This window comes from Solanum verrucosum, unplaced genomic scaffold, assembly GCF_900185275.1.
Source record: "Solanum verrucosum unplaced genomic scaffold, falcon-dt-bn FXZP01000079.1, whole genome shotgun sequence".
In the NCBI taxonomy this organism is placed as follows: domain Eukaryota; kingdom Viridiplantae; phylum Streptophyta; class Magnoliopsida; order Solanales; family Solanaceae; genus Solanum; species Solanum verrucosum.
This window is the reverse complement of record NW_026020368.1, coordinates 4,173,320-4,185,432: the sequence shown is the minus strand read 5'-3', so window position 1 is coordinate 4,185,432 and position 12,113 is coordinate 4,173,320.

Below are 12,113 nucleotides of genomic sequence, written 5' to 3'. Positions count from 1 at the left end.
ATTACGGTTGTTCATGGTTATGGTTATAAAACTAAATTGAATAGCAATCCGATAAAAAAATTGATATTTAGTTTGATTTTAAATTTTAAAAATCGATATTATTTGGTTTGGCTTTGGTTTTACTAAAAGTTAACCGCAAAAATAACCAAATCGAACGGAGAAGTTATGTATATATAAGTCATGACCCAGACTGTCGTGATTGACACCCACACTAACCCTCCGGTGGGAGAACCACTACTACAACCCAAACCAAGCAACTAAACCAAAACTAAAACATTTAAGGATACGAAAACAAGAATAATATCTAAAACTGAAGTTCCCATAAACTTCCAAAAGATCTAATAACTAAACAATACGGAAAATGCACATAGAGCCTGAAAGTCATGTACCAAAACATCTAACAATGAACCAAAGTCTAAACAAGAAGGGTCACAATCCCAACTAACGAACTATTAACTAATTAGAAAGTCTACGTCCGAAATGTGGACATAGACGAAAGGAGAACTCATGGCAGCCTGGAAGAATTAGCTCACCCTTGAATTCAATCGACTATCACTGATCTTGTAAACAAGGTCTGTCAATAGCCGCCTGAAGATGTCATGTACTCAATAACGATAGAGCAAGTGCAGTATCAGTACACAACCATAGTGTACTGGTAGGATCACGCGACTATCCACTAAGTGTAACATACATAAATCAATACAACAATATAATTACATGCATATATCGAACATATACAATATTATCAACAATACGAACAATGAACAACTTCACATTTCTCAAGATACACAAATATGACAAGTCATTGGTCCTCTCATGGAACCCAAACCAAACAGTTAGCATACCGGAACGTGGTACCCGATCCAATGATTATGCCGGAACGTGACAACCGATCTCATAATTATGCTGGAATGTGGCAACCGATCCAAGTTAGTGTGTCAGAACGCAACACCCGATCCATTCAACAAGCCACAATCACAATCACAAAGTACATTCTCATAATCATACAACCAAGTCATGATTCATGACATTCATAGTCATATATCCTCGTTTACAACAAGTGTGATCAATAATGCAACATTCACATACATGCATCATAATGAAACAAAGACAAACATACATAACACAATCATAAAATCACAACCATCACCTACCTCGAAACAAGCTTGAAACCCTAAGAAACTTGATCCTTCCCTTTCTGTATTCGTTTCGCTTGTTCTTGGTCTGCAAACAATCAATATAATACGAAAATCAATAAACAATCACTAATTACCCGTATTACTAACAATTCTAACAAGCCTAGATCATACCCATGATCCCAAATATCCAAATTAGGGCTTTTCCACCATAGTTTCTAGATCAAAACCCCCCATCAATAATTACCCATTAGATTATGTTCTATGGATCGAAAAATGGATTCGGGGATTTAAAATCTTACCTTTAACTTTAAGAATGGTGGAAAACTGTCATGAATCGCCTAGGGCTCGTTCCTTTGCTCTAAAAACAAAAAAGTGCGGAATAAAGATGTTTTGAGGTTTATTTACGACTTTAAGTCGCGTGTGGCCCACCACAGCGGCCATCACCCTTCTACAGCGGCCTCGCCAGAGCGACAAAAATCACCGCCAAAGCGGATTGCACGAAACAGTGAGCTATTTTAAAATTTTCAAGACTCCTATTTCTCAACACACCTTCCACCAACGACACTCAAAAAGTACCCATTCACGCTAAGATCAATTTCGAGAGTTCTACTCACCCGAATTCAATTTCGTTAAGTCGTACGAATTTCCTAACGACTTATCTAACTACTCATGCAATCAAAATCATAATTAGATTATCGAATTGCTACCATATTTCTCTAGACTTTAATGACTTCGATTTTATCCAAATTTGGACTAGGTTGAGAAATTTTAAGTTACTACGACAAAGTTTTACGATCGAAATTCTTTCCCCGTTGTCTTTTCTATAACGACGGAACCTGATCGTTACAATAGATATTAATTTACCCATCACTCATCCCCGAGTGACTAACTTAGGAAAAATAGGCTAAGGAAGGAATGAAATAGTACCTGAATCGATGAACAATTGTGGATACTTGTCTCGCATGTCCTTCTCGATTTCCCAAGTAGCTTCCTCAACTGGACGATGCTTCCATTGAAATTTCACAGACTTAATATCTTTGGTCCTCAGCTTACGCACATCTTGATCGAGAATTGCAACCGGTTTCTCCTCATATTGGAGGTCTTTGTCCAACACAATTGAGTCCCACTTAATGATATAATCCCCATCACCATGATACCTCTTCAACATGGACATATGAAATACCTGATGAACTCCCAATAAATTAGGAGGTAAAGCCAATCTATATGCCATCGGTCTTACACATTCAAGAACCTCAAAGGGACCAATGTATCACAGACTTAGCTTACCTTTCTTGTTGAATTTCATCACCCGTTTCATGTGTGATACCTTAAGAATAACATTCTCACCGATTTGAAACGCCATGTATCTTACCTTATGATCCGCATGCTTCTTCTATCTACTCTGGGGTTCTAAAAGATTAACTTGAATACTCCTTACCTTGTCTTGAGCATCTTTCACTAAATCAACCACCAAAGGTTTCACATCTCCAGCCTCAAACCAACCTATGGGTGATCTACATCCCCTCCCATAAAGTGCCTCAAATGGCGCCATATCTATGCTGGAGTGATAACTATTATTATAAGAGAACTCATACAAAGATAAGAACTTATCCCAATGTCCTCCAAAATCACACATGACATGTCTTCTAACACTTGAATAGTCCTCTCCGACTGCCCATTTGTCTGTGGATGGAAAGCTGTACCAAAAGTGAGTTGTGTGCCCAATTCATCATGTAATTTCCTCCAAAACTTGGAGGTAAATTGAGTACCACGATCTGAGATGATAGAAAGGGGCACCCCATGCAACCTCACTATCTCTTTCACATAAACTTTAGCCAATTGTTCAGCATTATAATCTATTATTATCGGAATAAAATGGGCTGACTTAGTCAATCTATCAACCACTACCCAAATAGAATTAAACTTCCCCAAAGTCTTGGGAAGACCAACCACAAAATCTATAACTATTATTTCCTACTTCCATTCCGGAATTGACATTCTTTGAAGAAAACCTGTAGGCCTTTGATGTTCATACTTCACTGGTTGACAATTTTGACACTTAGCCACAAACTCTGCTATATCCTTCTTCATGCCCAGCCACCAATAAATTCACTTCAAATCTTGGTACATCTTGGTCACAGCCGGATGAATAGAATATCGCGAACCATAAGACTTTGCCACCAATTTCTGAATCAAGTCATCTACTCTAGGAAGACCGATTCTTCATTTAAAATTAAGCACACCCTCCACATCAAGAGTGGTCTCTTGTGCCTTATCAATCGCACTTTTCTTTCTAAGGTCTTCTAAATTCTCATCCTCAAACTGTTTGGCCTTGATCTCCTCAATGAATGTGGCTCTCAGTTAAATGCCAGCTAACACCCCACCTTTTTCTGAGATACCCAACTGCATGAACTTGGACTCCAAGGTCTGAATTTCCTTAGCCAAGGGTCGCTTGGATACACTCAAGCAAGCTAAACTACCCATACTCATCGATTTTCGACTCAAAGCGTATGCCATCACATTAGCCTAGCCGGGATGATATTGAATGGTCACATCATAATCCTTGAGTAAATCCATCCACCTTCTCTGTCTCAAATTCAGATCCTTTTGAGTGAACACATGCTGCGAACTAGGATGATCAGTAAATACCTCACCCTTAACACCATATAGATAATGTCGATGATCTTAAAACCACTGCCAACTCAAAATCATGTGTTGGGTAATTCCTCTCATGCACCTTCAATTGACGTGATGCATAAGCTATAACATTCTTATACTACATCAACACAAAACCCAAACCAAAATGTGAAGCATCACAATAAATAATAAAATCTTTACCTTCAATCGGTAACGCTAGAATATGTGTGGTGGTCAAGAGAGTCTTGAGCTTTTGAAAACTCTCTTCACATTTTTCAGTCCATTCAAATGGTATCTCCTTTTTGGTCAAATTTGTCAAGTGAGTGGCAATAGAAGCAAAGTTCTTCAGAAATCGATGATAGTTGCTAGTGAGCCCCAAAAAACTCCTAACTTCTGTCACAGAGCTAGGCCAAACCCAATTCCTAACCGCCTGAATCTTTTGAGGATCTACCATTACCCCTTCTTTTGAAACTAAATGACCCAAAAATGCAACAGAAGTCAACCAAAATTCGCACTTGGAAAATTTCGCATACAACCTTTGTTTCCTAAGAACACCCAGAACAATACGAAGATGGTCAGCATGCTCTTCCTCACTTTTCGAATAGACCAAAATGTCATCAATAAAGACTATAACAAACGAGTCAAGAAATGACTTGAACACCTCATTCATCAAACTCATGAAAGTTGCAGGCGCATTAGTCAAACCAAAAGACATAACCAAAACACTCATAGTGCCCATATCGAGTTCTAAACGCCGTCTTGGGCACATTCTCAGGCCTAATTTTCAACTGATGGTAGCCGGACCTTAGATCAATCTTAGAGAAAACTGATGCCCTTTTCAATTGGTCAAAAAGATCAAATATTCGGGGAAAGGGATACTTGTTTCGAATAGTGACCCTATTCAATTGCCGGTAATCTATACACATCCTCATACTACCATCCTTCTTCTTAACAAATAGAACTGGAGCACCCATGTGAAAGTACTAGGACAAATAAATCCCTTATCAAGAAGCTCTTGGATTTGAGCCTTAAGCTCTCTTAATTCTGCTGGAGCCATACAATATGGAGGGATAGAAATGGGACGAGTACCAGGTCCAAAATCAATGCAGAAGTCTATATCCCTATCCGGAGGCATACCAGGCAAGTCATTAGGAAATATTTCTCTAAATTCTGACACCACAGGGATAGACTCAATAGATGGAGTCTCAACCTCAACATCCCTAATATGAGCCAAATAAGCCAAACAACGCTGCTCTACCAGTTTACTTGCCCGAATGAATGATATGATCTTAGCTTGCTTAGGCTTATACATCCCTTCCCACTCTAACTTTTCCTTTCCCGAAAATTCTAGAGTTACAGACTTAGTATTACAATTAAGCACATCATAATAGGGGGACAACCAAGTCATGCCTAAGATTACATTAAAGTCAGTCATATCCAAACTTACCAAATCAGCCCAAGTTTGAAAACCCTTAAACAAAATAAGACAAGCACGATAAACATGGGTGACTATGACAGACTTTCCAACTAGGGTAGAAACATGGATGGGGGAATCAAGTATCTCACAAATCATAGAAAATTTTGAGGCAAATTGCACAGATACATATGAATAAGTAGAACCCGGATCAAATAACACATTAGCCATCCGATCATAGACAAGAATTGTACCTGTGATCACTGCGTCAGACGTCTCTGCCTCATTTTTGCCCAGAAAGGCATAACACTGAGCCCTATTATCTTGATGAGCTACTTTTCTGCCTGGTTGCGCGTTACCCTAGCCTGCGTTACCATTTCCTCTACCTCTACGGCCTCGCTGATTACCTCATCGCCCACCTAGTGGACGTTCTCTACCATTATTAACATTTCCCGCGGGTACCACTACTTTAATCTGCTGCTGTGCGGAATCTAACACTTGTGGGTGGGGACAATCTCTCCTCATATGTCCAGGTTCTCCATAATTATAGCAAGTACGATCAAGAGATGGTTTGTCGCCCGTAGAAGGCACGACTCCCTGGCTATCCTGAATTAAATTATGAGATGGAGTTCCCGAGTAATTACCTGTAGAGGCGGGCATAGTGGATGAATTGGCTTGGCTGCAACAATTGACCTTCCGGACCCCTTGGAGTAAGAACCTTGAAAGTTACCCGAGTTCTGGCCTTTTTTGCCAATGCCTTAGCTTGACCATCTCGCCTCACCCCCTCCACCTTCTTATCAAAGTCAATTACCTCATGAAAGCTCATCCCTGCATAGGTCATATGAACATATAATACATGCAACTTAGAATTTAGTCCCCTAATAAATAAACGGATCCTCTCCTCATCAGTAGTCACCAATTGAGTAGCATATCTAGACAAAACATGGAACTTGGCCTCATAAGCAGCCACAAACATACCACCTTGCTCCAAAGCCATAAACTCATCCTTCTTGCGATCTTTCAAAGTCCTAGGCACATATTTCTCTAAGAACAGAGCATTAAACTGGGTCCAAGTGAGTGGGAGTAAAGTTGAATATCTACATTTCATATAAGCTCTCCACCACTGCTTAGCCTCACTTTGAAGCTGAAAAGTCACAAACTCAACCTTATGCTGATGGACAATTCCCAACTTATGAAGCCTCTCATAGCAGTCTAAGATGAACTCATAAGCATCCTCATTCTCAGAACCAAGAAATATAAGAGGCTTTAGCTTAAAAAACTTAGTCAACATCTCATGCTCATTACCGGTCATAACAGAACCCAACAAAGGACAGAAGAAAACATCATTACCTCTAGTCCCACCCACCTTGGGCGCAGTTCTAGAAACATGGAGATTAGTAGGAGCTTGAGTTGCTTGAGAAGAAGGAAGCACTCCGGGACCAACCAACCCTTTCAAAAATGACATGATCTGTTGAGCTAACACTGGGTCTATGGGAGGAATACCGGTAGTCTCAGCCTGCACCTCTTCCTCTGTTCATGATGCATAAGAGGGGCCTCATTTTGGGGAGCATTTTAGATCGGTACCCCGTCTCTAGCAGGCGCCACTCTTCCTCGACCTCTACCTCTAACTCTTCCTTTACCCCTGACTCCACCGCGACCTCTCGCTGTAGATTCTTCAGCTGGAGCATTGACGGGAGCTACGGGCCTGACGCCGTTGAATCTAGTGTTAACCATTTGCGGAAAGAAGAGTGAAGGAGGTTAGATACCAATTTGAACATAACCCAATAACAAAATGATGACGAATGAACTAACATCTGACCGACTATCTATGAAGCGTCTAAAACAGCTGAGATGGATCTCGGGGACAAACCCCACGACATCCTAATGAACTAATGAAATAACTAAAAGAATAAAAAGGAGTCCTCTCGAATGCAATGAGGCTCACCAACTTAAACTGATGTATATAAAGATACAAAATACTGTTGTGGGAGTTTCTCTAACCGACAACCATCACTTAAGAGCTATAGTGATGATATAACATTTCTTGGCCTCACGCTGCCAGGGCCATCCTATACTTTGCCGGGGGTATAGGACCTGAACTACTAAGTGGATCCACTAGTCTATGCTAAAAAGTATTAAATGATTCATCTAAAAAAGTATGACCCTTTTCTACCCATTATGGCTACATGGTTTATGGGGGCTGTGGGTTCTCTGAACGCTCCCCCATATCGGTGCTCAATACTACTCCCAAAATATGAAACTAGCTCTTTATGTTTAAAAACATATTTCTTTCTGTGATTTGAGATAATTGCTCAAAAAATTAGCTCAAAGGCTATCTTGGAAATCAAAGTTTCCTCTCTTGCTTCATTTAGAAAGTGATTACTCTTTTCTGAAAACTAGCCCGAAGTCACTTTGGAAATCGAGGTTTCCTTTCTTGTTTAAATGTGAAAGCATTTTAAACCCTTTGGGAATACATAGTCTCCTAATACTTTTGAAGAATAAACTTCAATCTTTACTCTTTACTCTTTATTCAACTTGAACTTTAAGTGTTAAAACAAAGTTAAAAGCATTTGCAAAAGACTTCTTGAAAAGACTCTAAGAACTTCCTAGACTTGGCTCTTGAGTTTCTTTGAATTTAACTTTATGGATTCAAGGTTATGATTCATGTTTCTGGATGATTTCTAGATGTTTAGAAGTCATTTAGAGTGGTTAGAATCAATATAAAGTGTTAGTACACTTTAGAAGGACTTAAATAGGCTAAACGACAAAAACTGTTGAAAAACGACGATTTGGGCGCAATTCGGGAGCGTCGCGCTAGCCCCCTACTTAATGGGGCTCATTTCTGGCGCACTGTATGTGCACCGCGCAAGCTCTCTTGGCGCTATATGGGGCGTCGCGCGACCTGTTCCTCAGGCAAATTTCTAACGAACTTTTGATCTCGTTTTCTGATCCTAAATTATTTTAATCCGATTCTTTTTCCCAAATTCACTTTAGATTCATGTACCCAAATCATATACACAAAATATAATGCAAACAAATCAAGGAAACTGTCACGCCCCGAGCCTACACCCTGGACGTGGTCGGCACTCGAAGACCATTGTGAGCCCCAAGCGAACCCTTGGCCTGGATTTCTTAACTCAACGGAAACCTAACTCAACATAATAACTCCATGCAATGTAAGGATATAAAACAACTTAACTGATAAAAATCTGGCCTAAAAGGCAACTCGAGTCCCAAAATAGAATATTTACATATACATAGATGAGAGACTCAAACCTAACTAACTGACTGACTGTCTATCTATGAAGCGTCTATAACACTGAGATAGATGTTGGGACAGACCCCGCAACATCCTAATAAAACAAAACTAAGAGAACAAAATAATCGAGTCCTTCGGAATACAAAGAGGCTCACCACTGACTCTGGAGTGCTCAGCTGGATCAACGACGTGCAGAATGCTGATCCTGGGTACCTGCGTCTGCATCGTCATAAGATGCAGGCCAACTGGCATTAGTACATTGACTGTACGAGTATGCGAGCTGGAAAGCTAAACCACAACTTAAGCTTGAAAAGAGTGCAAGAGAACACTTACCTTGGCTCTGTTCAACTCATGAATAACTGAATTCAATATATAAAGCAATAAGACACATGCAATATATAAAACTTGTAAACCAGTGTAAACAACTTAGCTCGTTAATGATAAAACAATAACAAACTCAACTTAACTTATATAAAAGTAATATAACTTTAGTGGGAGATTCTTTAACCGACAACCACCACTATGACCCCTAGTGGTGATACAACGTTTTACCTCACGTTGCCCAAGGACCATCCTATACCTTGCCATGATATAGGACCTTACTTTAACCTAGTGGATCCACTAGCTTAATCTTACGTGATCATCTAAAAGAATGATCCCTCAAGTCCCATGTTGGCGCACGGTTCTTACGGAGAGTTGAGTTAATATGAACTCGTGTCCCCAATTCGGTGCTCAATTCTACTCCCAAAAATACTTTGGCTCATAAGTGTTTTAAACACATCTTTCTTTAGTTGAGATAATTACTCAAAACTTAGCCCAAAGACTCTTTTGGAAAACATGGTTCCCCTCTTATTCAAATGTAAAAACATGTATAAACTTATTTGGGAATGTTTAGTTCCCTAATAGTTTTTGAGAAATGAACTCAACTTTAAACTCTTGACTCTACTTGAAACTCGATACTCTTTACTTGACTTGAAACTCGAACCTTAAAATGAAGTTAAAACGTTCAATAAAGACTGTTGAACAACTTTGAAAACTTGCTTTGACTTACTTCTTAACTTCTAGACTTGACTTCTAACTTCACTTAACTTTGATCCGAACTCGCCTTGAATTGGATCATGGATTCAAGGTATATGACCACATGTTTATGGATGAGTTCTTGACGTTTAGACGTACTTTGGAGTGTTGGAAACAACTATGAAACATAGGTACAATGCCAATGAACATACATGAAAAAGTGGGGAAAGAATGGGAAAGGTTGGCCCCCTAGGCGCTCTGAGAGGCGCGGGGCGCCAGACCACAAAGCTCAGAAGGGGATTGTTGGCGCTCTGCTAGGCGCGCCGCCCCAAGGGCTGGGCTTCAGAGCCCCTTTTTGGGCGCGCTGACTGGCGCGATGCCCCAACCTTTTTCCTCGAAATTTTGACTTTTCTTCCTCCTTTGTCCAACTCTAAACCACCCTAACTTCAAGGGTTTCAACTCCAAACACTAAAAATCATAAAATCCCTCAACATACAAGAGATTCAACTAAAAAACACAACCAAAAACTTCAACAACACAACCAACAACTTCAACAAGACAACCAACAACTTTTATCAGAAATAAAACGAGTTTGGCGTGTGGGGAAAAGAGCCCACCCAACACTATGAACTCACATACCTAGTAGGGATCACCCCCGACGATATCCACGACGATCTTGACGAATCCTTGCTTCTTCTTCTCTTTCTCCTTTTCTTTCTCTCTTCTCTCAAAAGCCCTAACTCTCACTTTAAAAAGAAATGGCTAGGGAAAAGACCAAAATGCCTTTAAACTTTTCGGACTAATCCCCCTGCCAACTACCCAACTTCCAAAGGGGATAACTTACTCATACGAAATTGGAATCGAGCAAACTTGATGGCGTTGGAAAGATCATTCCACGAGCTTCGCAAACATAATTCGAACTACACCTAAATCATCTTGAGCTAGGAGTTAGGACTGTTCAAAGTTGGCCTAAAAGTCACTTTTTCCCTTAACCAAATTTTCCAGATTTTTAAATTCTTTCCAAAAATAACTATTTCCACTTCTAAGCCTCTTCATAGATATTTCAAATTGCCGGATGTTACAATATCTCCCCCTTGGGAACATTCATCCTCGAATAAGATTACTCTTACAAGACTAAGGGGGTAACATCAATTCAAACACCCAACAAGCAATCATGCAAACAACAACAACAACAAGATGCTCACTACAATTTAAAGAGCACTAAGAAGGAAAATAATACCTTGATATGCATTTCCTTTGGATTCAAAGAGATATGGGTATCTTTTCTTCATTTTCTCTTCAGCTTCCCAAGTAGCTTCCTCAACTAATTGGTTCCTCCAAAGGACCTTGACTGAGGCTACCTCTTTTGTTCTCAATTTGCGAATTTGGCGATCTAAAATCTGAACAGGAATCTCCTCATAAGATAAGTTATCCTTGATCCTAATACTTTCAGTTGGTAGGATCAATGAAGGATCGCTTATGCACTTCTTCAACATAGAGATATGAAATACCGGATGGACCACTGCTAGTTCTTGTGGTAACTCCAACTCATAAGAAACATTGCCAATCCTCTTGGCTATGCGATAAGGTCCAATATACCGGGGACTGAGTTTACCCTTCTTACCTAACCTCATAACCCCTTTCATGGGTGAAACTTTCAAATATACCCAATCGTCTACTTTAAACTCTAACGCCCTTCTCCTAACATCAGTGTAGGATTTCTGACGATTCTGTGCCGTTTTCAACCTCTCTTGAATCACTTTCACCTTCTCCATAGCTTGGTGAACTAAATCTGGTCCTATCAACCGTGCTTCACCGACTTCAAACCATCCAATAGGAGATCTACATCTCCTCCCATAGAGAGCTTCATATGGAGCCATCTGGATGCTAGAGTGATAACTGTTGTTGTAGGCAAACTTAATGAGAGGTAGGTGATCATCCCAATTACCTTTGAAATCGATCACACAAGCCCTCAACATATCCTCTAAAGTGTGAATAGTACGCTTTGCTTGCCCAGCCGTCTGAGGATGAAAGACAATACTTAAGTTCACCTTTGAACCCAAGCCTTTCTGAAAAGATTTCTAGAACTGTGCAGTAAACTGTGCACCTCTATCTGAAATAATGGAGACTGGGACTCCATGAAGTCTCACTTTCTCTTGATATATATCTTGGCATAATCTTCTGCTGAATGGGTAGTCTTTACCGGTAGAAAATGGGCTGACTTTGTCATTCTGTCGATAATTATCCAAATAGAATCATGCTGTCTACGAGACCTTGGGAACCCTGTGATGAAATCCATATTGATCATCTCCCATTTCCATTCTGGAAGTTCTATCCTCTGAGCCAAACCACCAGGCCTTTGGTGCTCGACTTTCACTTGCTGGCAATTTGGACACTTAACAACAAATTCAGCAATGCCTTTCTTCATGCTATTCCACCAATAAACTTCTCTCAAGTCACAATACATCTTTGTGGAGCCCGGATGAATGGAATATCTGGAGCTATGAGATTCCTCCATAATCCTCTCTTGGAGTTCATCTACCATAGGTACACACAATCTACCTTGATACCTCAAAACACCATTTCCCCCCTTGTTCAAAAGCTAATACTCTTTGCTTTTGAACATTTGCCTTTAACTCAAGCAAAA